The following is a 9381-nucleotide window of genomic DNA, read 5'->3' on the forward strand; positions in this document are numbered from 1 at the left end:
CATGGGTCCCCTAAGCCTGGCCATTCCACTAAAGAAGGAACAGCACCCTCTACTGGTGAAGAAAAGGCTTACAGCACCTGGTATTCCCAGGCGGTCTCCCATCCAAGTACTAACCAGGCCCGACCCTGCTTAGCTTCCGAGATCGGACGAGATCGGGCGCTGTCAGGCTGGTATGGCCGTAAGCCGCAAGCACTGATGCACACAAGCTTTTTATACATGTGCCCTGTGTATGTACACTCTGGGCTGTGAGGGCTTTCTCCTTTCACTTGTCTGGAAATGTTGAGGCCGCTTTGATTGTGCGGCCCAACAAATCCGACTTCTAAAGAAGGCAAGTCAATCAATGGACACACTTTTGGTGGTTGCACACACGGGCCTGACGGATTAAAGCTCCATGGGTCCCCTAAGCCTGGCCATTCCACTAAAGAAGGAACAGCACCCTCTACTGGTGAAGAAAAGGCTTACAGCACCTGGTATTCCCAGGCGGTCTCCCATCCAAGTACTAACCAGGCCCGACCCTGCTTAGCTTCCGAGATCGGACGAGATCGGGCGTTGTCAGGCTGGTATGGCCGTAAGCCGCAAGCACTGATGCACACAAGCTTTTTATACATGTGCCCTGTGTATGTACACTCTGGGCTGTGAGGGCTTTCTCCTTTCACTTGTCTGGAAATGTTGAGGCCGCTTTGATTGTGCGGCCCAACAAATCAGACTTCTAAAGAAGGCAAGTCAATCAATGGACACACTTTTGGTGGTTGCACATACGGGCCTGACGGATTAAAGCTCCATGGGTCCCCTAAGCCTGGCCATTCCACTAAAGAAGGAACAGCACCCTCTACTGGTGAAAGAGCAGAAGAAAAGGCTTACAGCACCTGGTATTCCCAGGCGGTCTCCCATCCAAGTACTAACCAGGCCCGACCCTGCTTAGCTTCCGAGATCGGACGAGATCGGGCGTTGTCAGGCTGGTATGGCCGTAAGCCGCAAGCACTGATGCACACAAGCTTTTTATACATGTGCCCTGTGTATGTACACTCTGGGCTGTGAGGGCTTTCTCCTTTCACTTGTCTGGAAATGTTGAGGCCGCTTTGATTGTGCGGCCCAACAAATCCGACTTCTAAAGAAGGCAAGTCAATCAATGGACACACTTTTGGTGGTTGCACACACGGGCCTGACGGATTAAAGCTCCATGGGTCCCCTAAGCCTGGCCATTCCACTAAAGAAGGAACAGCACCCTCTACTGGTGAAGAAAAGGCTTACAGCACCTGGTATTCCCAGGCGGTCTCCCATCCAAGTACTAACCAGGCCCGACCCTGCTTAGCTTCCGAGATCGGACGAGATCGGGCGCTGTCAGGCTGGTATGGCCGTAAGCCGCAAGCACTGATGCACACAAGCTTTTTATACATGTGCCCTGTGTATGTACACTCTGGGCTGTGAGGGCTTTCTCCTTTCACTTGTCTGGAAATGTTGAGGCCGCTTTGATTGTGCGGCCCAACAAATCCGACTTCTAAAGAAGGCAAGTCAATCAATGGACACACTTTTGGTGGTTGCACACACGGGCCTGACGGATTAAAGCTCCATGGGTCCCCTAAGCCTGGCCATTCCACTAAAGAAGGAACAGCACCCTCTACTGGTGAAGAAAAGGCTTACAGCACCTGGTATTCCCAGGCGGTCTCCCATCCAAGTACTAACCAGGCCCGACCCTGCTTAGCTTCCGAGATCGGACGAGATCGGGCGTTGTCAGGCTGGTATGGCCGTAAGCCGCAAGCACTGATGCACACAAGCTTTTTATACATGTGCCCTGTGTATGTACACTCTGGGCTGTGAGGGCTTTCTCCTTTCACTTGTCTGGAAATGTTGAGGCCGCTTTGATTGTGCGGCCCAACAAATCCGACTTCTAAAGAAGGCAAGTCAATCAATGGACACACTTTTGGTGGTTGCACATACGGGCCTGACGGATTAAAGCTCCATGGGTCCCCTAAGCCTGGCCATTACACTAAAAAAGGAACAGCACCCTCTACTGGTGAAAGAGGAGAAGAAAAGGCTTACAGCACCTGGTATTCCCAGGCGGTCTCCCATCCAAGTACTAAACAGGCACGACCCTGCTTAGCTTCCGAGATCGGACGAGATCGGGCGTTGTCAGGCTGGTATGGCCGTAAGCCGCAAGCACTGATGCACACAAGCTTTTTATACATGTGCCCTGTGTATGTACACTCTGGGCTGTGAGGGCTTTCTCCTTTCACTTGTCTGGAAATGTTGAGGCCGCTTTGATTGTGCGGCCCAACAAATCCGACTTCTAAAGAAGGCAAGTCAATCAATGGACACACTTTTGGTGGTTGCACACACGGGCCTGACGGATTAAAGCTCCATGGGTCCCCTAAGCCTGGCCATTCCACTAAAGAAGGAACAGCACCCTCTACTGGTGAAGAAAAGGCTTACAGCACCTGGTATTCCCAGGCGGTCTCCCATCCAAGTACTAACCAGGCCCGACCCTGCTTAGCTTCCGAGATCGGACGAGATCGGGCGTTGTCAGGCTGGTATGGCCGTAAGCCGCAAGCACTGATGCACACAAGCTTTTTATACATGTGCCCTGTGTATGTACACTCTGGGCTGTGAGGGCTTTCTCCTTTCACTTGTCTGGAAATGTTGAGGCCGCTTTGATTGTGCGGCCCAACAAATCCGACTTCTAAAGAAGGCAAGTCAATCAATGGACACACTTTTGGTGGTTGCACACACGGGCCTGACGGATTAAAGCTCCATGGGTCCCCTAAGCCTGGCCATTCCACTAAAGAAGGAACAGCACCCTCTACTGGTGAAAGAGCAGAAGAAAAGGCTTACAGCACCTGGTATTCCCAGGCGGTCTCCCATCCAAGTACTAACCAGGCCCGACCCTGCTTAGCTTCCGAGATCGGACGAGATCGGGCGTTGTCAGGCTGGTATGGCCGTAAGCCGCAAGCACTGATGCACACAAGCTTTTTATACATGTGCCCTGTGTATGTACACTCTGGGCTGTGAGGGCTTTCTCCTTTCACTTGTCTGGAAATGTTGAGGCCGCTTTGATTGTGCGGCCCAACAAATCCGACTTCTAAAGAAGGCAAGTCAATCAATGGACACACTTTTGGTGGTTGCACACACGGGCCTGACGGATTAAAGCTCCATGGGTCCCCTAAGCCTGGCCATTCCACTAAAGAAGGAACAGCACCCTCTACTGGTGAAGAAAAGGCTTACAGCACCTGGTATTCCCAGGCGGTCTCCCATCCAAGTACTAACCAGGCCCGACCCTGCTTAGCTTCCGAGATCGGACGAGATCGGGCGCTGTCAGGCTGGTATGGCCGTAAGCCGCAAGCACTGATGCACACAAGCTTTTTATACATGTGCCCTGTGTATGTACACTCTGGGCTGTGAGGGCTTTCTCCTTTCACTTGTCTGGAAATGTTGAGGCCGCTTTGATTGTGCGGCCCAACAAATCCGACTTCTAAAGAAGGCAAGTCAATCAATGGACACACTTTTGGTGGTTGCACACACGGGCCTGACGGATTAAAGCTCCATGGGTCCCCTAAGCCTGGCCATTCCACTAAAGAAGGAACAGCACCCTCTACTGGTGAAGAAAAGGCTTACAGCACCTGGTATTCCCAGGCGGTCTCCCATCCAAGTACTAACCAGGCCCGACCCTGCTTAGCTTCCGAGATCGGACGAGATCGGGCGCTGTCAGGCTGGTATGGCCGTAAGCCGCAAGCACTGATGCACACAAGCTTTTTATACATGTGCCCTGTGTATGTACACTCTGGGCTGTGAGGGCTTTCTCCTTTCACTTGTCTGGAAATGTTGAGGCCGCTTTGATTGTGCGGCCCAACAAATCCGACTTCTAAAGAAGGCAAGTCAATCAATGGACACACTTTTGGTGGTTGCACACACGGGCCTGACGGATTAAAGCTCCATGGGTCCCCTAAGCCTGGCCATTCCACTAAAGAAGGAACAGCACCCTCTACTGGTGAAGAAAAGGCTTACAGCACCTGGTATTCCCAGGCGGTCTCCCATCCAAGTACTAACCAGGCCCGACCCTGCTTAGCTTCCGAGATCGGACGAGATCGGGCGTTGTCAGGCTGGTATGGCCGTAAGCCGCAAGCACTGATGCACACAAGCTTTTTATACATGTGCCCTGTGTATGTACACTCTGGGCTGTGAGGGCTTTCTCCTTTCACTTGTCTGGAAATGTTGAGGCCGCTTTGATTGTGCGGCCCAACAAATCAGACTTCTAAAGAAGGCAAGTCAATCAATGGACACACTTTTGGTGGTTGCACATACGGGCCTGACGGATTAAAGCTCCATGGGTCCCCTAAGCCTGGCCATTCCACTAAAAAAGGAACAGCACCCTCTACTGGTGAAAGAGGAGAAGAAAAGGCTTACAGCACCTGGTATTCCCAGGCGGTCTCCCATCCAAGTACTAAACAGGCACGACCCTGCTTAGCTTCCGAGATCGGACGAGATCGGGCGTTGTCAGGCTGGTATGGCCGTAAGCCGCAAGCACTGATGCACACAAGCTTTTTATACATGTGCCCTGTGTATGTACACTCTGGGCTGTGAGGGCTTTCTCCTTTCACTTGTCTGGAAATGTTGAGGCCGCTTTGATTGTGCGGCCCAACAAATCCGACTTCTAAAGAAGGCAAGTCAATCAATGGACACACTTTTGGTGGTTGCACACACGGGCCTGACGGATTAAAGCTCCATGGGTCCCCTAAGCCTGGCCATTCCACTAAAGAAGGAACAGCACCCTCTACTGGTGAAGAAAAGGCTTACAGCACCTGGTATTCCCAGGCGGTCTCCCATCCAAGTACTAACCAGGCCCGACCCTGCTTAGCTTCCGAGATCGGACGAGATCGGGCGTTGTCAGGCTGGTATGGCCGTAAGCCGCAAGCACTGATGCACACAAGCTTTTTATACATGTGCCCTGTGTATGTACACTCTGGGCTGTGAGGGCTTTCTCCTTTCACTTGTCTGGAAATGTTGAGGCCGCTTTGATTGTGCGGCCCAACAAATCCGACTTCTAAAGAAGGCAAGTCAATCAATGGACACACTTTTGGTGGTTGCACATACGGGCCTGACGGATTAAAGCTCCATGGGTCCCCTAAGCCTGGCCATTCCACTAAAAAAGGAACAGCACCCTCTACTGGTGAAAGAGGAGAAGAAAAGGCTTACAGCACCTGGTATTCCCAGGCGGTCTCCCATCCAAGTACTAAACAGGCCCGACCCTGCTTAGCTTCCGAGATCGGACGAGATCGGGCGTTGTCAGGCTGGTATGGCCGTAAGCCGCAAGCACTGATGCACACAAGCTTTTTATACATGTGCCCTGTGTATGTACACTCTGGGCTGTGAGGGCTTTCTCCTTTCACTTGTCTGGAAATGTTGAGGCCGCTTTGATTGTGCGGCCCAACAAATCCGACTTCTAAAGAAGGCAAGTCAATCAATGGACACACTTTTGGTGGTTGCACACACGGGCCTGACGGATTAAAGCTCCATGGGTCCCCTAAGCCTGGCCATTCCACTAAAGAAGGAACAGCACCCTCTACTGGTGAAAGAGGAGAAGAAAAGGCTTACAGCACCTGGTATTCCCAGGCGGTCTCCCATCCAAGTACTAACCAGGCCCGACCCTGCTTAGCTTCCGAGATCGGACGAGATCGGGCGTTGTCAGGCTGGTATGGCCGTAAGCCGCAAGCACTGATGCACACAAGCTTTTTATACATGTGCCCTGTGTATGTACACTCTGGGCTGTGAGGGCTTTCTCCTTTCACTTGTCTGGAAATGTTGAGGCCGCTTTGATTGTGCGGCCCAACAAATCCGACTTCTAAAGAAGGCAAGTCAATCAATGGACACACTTTTGGTGGTTGCACACACGGGCCTGACGGATTAAAGCTCCATGGGTCCCCTAAGCCTGGCCATTCCACTAAAGAGGGAACAGCACCCTCTACTGGTGAAGAAAAGGCTTACAGCACCTGGTATTCCCAGGCGGTCTCCCATCCAAGTACTAACCAGGCCCGACCCTGCTTAGCTTCCGAGATCGGACGAGATCGGGCGTTGTCAGGCTGGTATGGCCGTAAGCCGCAAGCACTGATGCACACAAGCTTTTTATACATGTGCCCTGTGTATGTACACTCTGGGCTGTGAGGGCTTTCTCCTTTCACTTGTCTGGAAATGTTGAGGCCGCTTTGATTGTGCGGCCCAACAAATCCGACTTTTAAAGAAGGCAAGTCAATCAATGGACACACTTTTGGTGGTTGCACACACGGGCCTGACGGATTAAAGCTCCATGGGTCCCCTAAGCCTGGCCATTCCACTAAAGAAGGAACAGCACCCTCTACTGGTGAAAGAGGAGAAGAAAAGGCTTACAGCACCTGGTATTCCCAGGCGGTCTCCCATCCAAGTACTAACCAGGCCCGACCCTGCTTAGCTTCCGAGATCGGGCGCTGTCAGGCTGGTATGGCCGTAAGCCGCAAGCACTGATGCACACAAGCTTTTTATACATGTGCCCTGTGTATGTACACTCTGGGGTGTGAGGGCTTTCTCCTTTCACTTGTCTGGAAATGTTGAGGCCGCTTTGATTGTGCGGCCCAACAAATCCGACTTTTAAAGAAGGCAAGTCAATCAATGGACACACTTTTGGTGGTTGCACACACGGGCCTGACGGATTAAAGCTCCATGGGTCCCCTAAGCCTGGCCATTCCACTAAAGAAGGAACAGCACCCTCTACTGGTGAAAGAGGAGAAGAAAAGGCTTACAGCACCTGGTATTCCCAGGCGGTCTCCCATCCAAGTACTAACCAGGCCCGACCCTGCTTAGCTTCCGAGATCGGGCGCTGTCAGGCTGGTATGGCCGTAAGCCGCAAGCACTGATGCACACAAGCTTTTTATACATGTGCCCTGTGTATGTACACTCTGGGGTGTGAGGGCTTTCTCCTTTCACTTGTCTGGAAATGTTGAGGCCGCTTTGATTGTGCGGCCCAACAAATCCGACTTCTAAAGAAGGCAAGTCAATCAATGGACACACTTTTGGTGGTTGCACACACGGGCCTGACGGATTAAAGCTCCATGGGTCCCCTAAGCCTGGCCATTCCACTAAAGAAGGAACAGCACCCTCTCCTGGTGAAAGAGGAGAAGAAAAGGCTTACAGCACCTGGTATTCCCAGGCGGTCTCCCATCCAAGTACTAACCAGGCCCGACCCTGCTTAGCTTCCGAGATCGGACGAGATCGGGCGTTGTCAGGCTGGTATGGCCGTAAGCCGCAAGCACTGATGCACACAAGCTTTTTATACATGTGCCCTGTGTATGTACACTCTGGGCTGTGAGGGCTTTCTCCTTTCACTTGTCTGGAAATGTTGAGGCCGCTTTGATTGTGCGGCCCAACAAATCCGACTTCTAAAGAAGGCAAGTCAATCAATGGACACACTTTTGGTGGTTGCACACACGGGCCTGACGGATTAAAGCTCCATGGGTCCCCTAAGCCTGGCCATTCCACTAAAGAAGGAACAGCACCCTCTACTGGTGAAGAAAAGGCTTACAGCACCTGGTATTCCCAGGCGGTCTCCCATCCAAGTACTAACCAGGCCCGACCCTGCTTAGCTTCCGAGATCGGACGAGATCGGGCGTTGTCAGGCTGGTATGGCCGTAAGCCGCAAGCACTGATGCACACAAGCTTTTTATACATGTGCCATGTGTATGTACACTCTGGGCTGTGAGGGCTTTCTCCTTTCACTTGTCTGGAAATGTTGAGGCCGCTTTGATTGTGCGGCCCAACAAATCCGACTTCTAAAGAAGGCAAGTCAATCAATGGACACACTTTTGGTGGTTGCACACACGGGCCTGACGGATTCAAGCTCCATGGGTCCCCTAAGCCTGGCCATTCCACTAAAGAAGGAACAGCACCCTCTACTGGTGAAAGAGCAGAAGAAAAGGCTTACAGCACCTGGTATTCCCAGGCGGTCTCCCATCCAAGTACTAACCAGGCCCGACCCTGCTTAGCTTCCGAGATCGGACGAGATCGGGCGCTGTCAGGCTGGTATGGCCGTAAGCCGCAAGCACTGATGCACACAAGCTTTTTATACATGTGCCCTGTGTATGTACACTCTGGGGTGTGAGGGCTTTCTCCTTTCACTTGTCTGGAAATGTTGAGGCCGCTTTGATTGTGCGGCCCAACAAATCCGACTTCTAAAGAAGGCAAGTCAATCAATGGACACACTTTTGGTGGTTGCACACACGGGCCTGACGGATTAAAGCTCCATGGGTCCCCTAAGCCTGGCCATTCCACTAAAGAAGGAACAGCACCCTCTACTGGTGAAGAAAAGGCTTACAGCACCTGGTATTCCCAGGCGGTCTCCCATCCAAGTACTAACCAGGCCCGACCCTGCTTAGCTTCCGAGATCGGACGAGATCGGGCGCTGTCAGGCTGGTATGGCCGTAAGCCGCAAGCACTGATGCACACAAGCTTTTTATACATGTGCCCTGTGTATGTACACTCTGGGGTGTGAGGGCTTTCTCCTTTCACTTGTCTGGAAATGTTGAGGCCGCTTTGATTGTGCGGCCCAACAAATCCGACTTCTAAAGAAGGCAAGTCAATCAATGGACACACTTTTGGTGGTTGCACACACGGGCCTGACGGATTAAAGCTCCATGGGTCCCCTAAGCCTGGCCATTCCACTAAAGAAGGAACAGCACCCTCTACTGGTGAAGAAAAGGCTTACAGCACCTGGTATTCCCAGGCGGTCTCCCATCCAAGTACTAACCAGGCCCGACCCTGCTTAGCTTCCGAGATCGGACGAGATCGGGCGCTGTCAGGCTGGTATGGCCGTAAGCCGCAAGCACTGATGCACACAAGCTTTTTATACATGTGCCCTGTGTATGTACACTCTGGGGTGTGAGGGCTTTCTCCTTTCACTTGTCTGGAAATGTTGAGGCCGCTTTGATTGTGCGGCCCAACAAATCCGACTTCTAAAGAAGGCAAGTCAATCAATGGACACACTTTTGGTGGTTGCACACACGGGCCTGACGGATTAAAGCTCCATGGGTCCCCTAAGCCTGGCCATTCCACTAAAGAAGGAACAGCACCCTCTACTGGTGAAAGAGGAGAAGAAAAGGCTTACAGCACCTGGTATTCCCAGGCGGTCTCCCATCCAAGTACTAACCAGGCCCGACCCTGCTTCGCTTCCGAGATCGGGCGCTGTCAGGCTGGTATGGCCGTAAGCCGCAAGCACTGATGCACACAAGCTTTTTATACATGTGCCCTGTGTATGTACACTCTGGGCTGTGAGGCCTTTCTCCTTTCACTTGTCTGGAAATGTTGAGGCCGCTTTGATTGTGCGGCCCAACAAATCCGACTTCTAAAGAAGGCAAGTCAATCAAT

At 52.1% G+C, this 9381-nt stretch overlaps 21 non-coding genes and 3 pseudogenes across 21 annotated transcripts; all 24 read right to left on the reverse strand.

Moving 5' to 3' along the window:
* Positions 1 to 65: 65 nt before the first annotated feature.
* On the reverse strand, positions 66 to 184 carry LOC143337522 (5S ribosomal RNA). Its single transcript, XR_013079153.1, has one exon. It is a non-coding gene; the product is annotated as a 5S ribosomal RNA (ribosomal RNA).
* Positions 185 to 455: 271 nt separating this feature from the next.
* Positions 456 to 574, reverse strand: LOC143337187 (5S ribosomal RNA). The gene has a single exon (XR_013078835.1). It is a non-coding gene; the product is annotated as a 5S ribosomal RNA (ribosomal RNA).
* Positions 575 to 854: 280 nt separating this feature from the next.
* Positions 855 to 973, reverse strand: LOC143337188 (5S ribosomal RNA). Its single transcript, XR_013078836.1, has one exon. It is a non-coding gene; the product is annotated as a 5S ribosomal RNA (ribosomal RNA).
* A 271-nt stretch (positions 974 to 1244) lies between these two features.
* LOC143337534 (5S ribosomal RNA) lies at positions 1245 to 1363 on the reverse strand. The gene has a single exon (XR_013079165.1). It is a non-coding gene; the product is annotated as a 5S ribosomal RNA (ribosomal RNA).
* A 271-nt stretch (positions 1364 to 1634) lies between these two features.
* LOC143337189 (5S ribosomal RNA) lies at positions 1635 to 1753 on the reverse strand. The gene has a single exon (XR_013078837.1). It is a non-coding gene; the product is annotated as a 5S ribosomal RNA (ribosomal RNA).
* A 280-nt stretch (positions 1754 to 2033) lies between these two features.
* LOC143336918 (5S ribosomal RNA) lies at positions 2034 to 2152 on the reverse strand. The gene has a single exon (XR_013078660.1). It is a non-coding gene; the product is annotated as a 5S ribosomal RNA (ribosomal RNA).
* A 271-nt stretch (positions 2153 to 2423) lies between these two features.
* On the reverse strand, positions 2424 to 2542 carry LOC143337190 (5S ribosomal RNA). The gene has a single exon (XR_013078838.1). It is a non-coding gene; the product is annotated as a 5S ribosomal RNA (ribosomal RNA).
* Positions 2543 to 2822: 280 nt separating this feature from the next.
* On the reverse strand, positions 2823 to 2941 carry LOC143337191 (5S ribosomal RNA). The gene has a single exon (XR_013078839.1). It is a non-coding gene; the product is annotated as a 5S ribosomal RNA (ribosomal RNA).
* A 271-nt stretch (positions 2942 to 3212) lies between these two features.
* LOC143337545 (5S ribosomal RNA) lies at positions 3213 to 3331 on the reverse strand. The gene has a single exon (XR_013079176.1). It is a non-coding gene; the product is annotated as a 5S ribosomal RNA (ribosomal RNA).
* Positions 3332 to 3602: 271 nt separating this feature from the next.
* On the reverse strand, positions 3603 to 3721 carry LOC143336812 (5S ribosomal RNA). Its single transcript, XR_013078559.1, has one exon. It is a non-coding gene; the product is annotated as a 5S ribosomal RNA (ribosomal RNA).
* A 271-nt stretch (positions 3722 to 3992) lies between these two features.
* Positions 3993 to 4111, reverse strand: LOC143337192 (5S ribosomal RNA). The gene has a single exon (XR_013078840.1). It is a non-coding gene; the product is annotated as a 5S ribosomal RNA (ribosomal RNA).
* A 280-nt stretch (positions 4112 to 4391) lies between these two features.
* On the reverse strand, positions 4392 to 4510 carry LOC143336919 (5S ribosomal RNA). The gene has a single exon (XR_013078661.1). It is a non-coding gene; the product is annotated as a 5S ribosomal RNA (ribosomal RNA).
* A 271-nt stretch (positions 4511 to 4781) lies between these two features.
* LOC143337194 (5S ribosomal RNA) lies at positions 4782 to 4900 on the reverse strand. Its single transcript, XR_013078842.1, has one exon. It is a non-coding gene; the product is annotated as a 5S ribosomal RNA (ribosomal RNA).
* A 280-nt stretch (positions 4901 to 5180) lies between these two features.
* On the reverse strand, positions 5181 to 5299 carry LOC143336838 (5S ribosomal RNA). Its single transcript, XR_013078584.1, has one exon. It is a non-coding gene; the product is annotated as a 5S ribosomal RNA (ribosomal RNA).
* A 280-nt stretch (positions 5300 to 5579) lies between these two features.
* LOC143337195 (5S ribosomal RNA) lies at positions 5580 to 5698 on the reverse strand. The gene has a single exon (XR_013078843.1). It is a non-coding gene; the product is annotated as a 5S ribosomal RNA (ribosomal RNA).
* Positions 5699 to 5969: 271 nt separating this feature from the next.
* LOC143337196 (5S ribosomal RNA) lies at positions 5970 to 6088 on the reverse strand. Its single transcript, XR_013078844.1, has one exon. It is a non-coding gene; the product is annotated as a 5S ribosomal RNA (ribosomal RNA).
* A 280-nt stretch (positions 6089 to 6368) lies between these two features.
* LOC143336938 (5S ribosomal RNA) lies at positions 6369 to 6477 on the reverse strand (annotated as a pseudogene).
* A 280-nt stretch (positions 6478 to 6757) lies between these two features.
* LOC143336939 (5S ribosomal RNA) lies at positions 6758 to 6866 on the reverse strand (annotated as a pseudogene).
* Positions 6867 to 7146: 280 nt separating this feature from the next.
* On the reverse strand, positions 7147 to 7265 carry LOC143337197 (5S ribosomal RNA). The gene has a single exon (XR_013078845.1). It is a non-coding gene; the product is annotated as a 5S ribosomal RNA (ribosomal RNA).
* Positions 7266 to 7536: 271 nt separating this feature from the next.
* LOC143337198 (5S ribosomal RNA) lies at positions 7537 to 7655 on the reverse strand. The gene has a single exon (XR_013078846.1). It is a non-coding gene; the product is annotated as a 5S ribosomal RNA (ribosomal RNA).
* A 280-nt stretch (positions 7656 to 7935) lies between these two features.
* Positions 7936 to 8054, reverse strand: LOC143336824 (5S ribosomal RNA). Its single transcript, XR_013078570.1, has one exon. It is a non-coding gene; the product is annotated as a 5S ribosomal RNA (ribosomal RNA).
* Positions 8055 to 8325: 271 nt separating this feature from the next.
* Positions 8326 to 8444, reverse strand: LOC143336835 (5S ribosomal RNA). Its single transcript, XR_013078581.1, has one exon. It is a non-coding gene; the product is annotated as a 5S ribosomal RNA (ribosomal RNA).
* A 271-nt stretch (positions 8445 to 8715) lies between these two features.
* LOC143336847 (5S ribosomal RNA) lies at positions 8716 to 8834 on the reverse strand. Its single transcript, XR_013078592.1, has one exon. It is a non-coding gene; the product is annotated as a 5S ribosomal RNA (ribosomal RNA).
* Positions 8835 to 9114: 280 nt separating this feature from the next.
* Positions 9115 to 9223, reverse strand: LOC143337017 (5S ribosomal RNA; annotated as a pseudogene).
* Between the last annotated feature and the right edge of the window lie 158 nt (positions 9224 to 9381).

The sequence above is a fragment of the Chaetodon auriga genome, chromosome 18, assembly GCF_051107435.1.
Source record: "Chaetodon auriga isolate fChaAug3 chromosome 18, fChaAug3.hap1, whole genome shotgun sequence".
NCBI classification, from domain to species: domain Eukaryota; kingdom Metazoa; phylum Chordata; class Actinopteri; order Chaetodontiformes; family Chaetodontidae; genus Chaetodon; species Chaetodon auriga.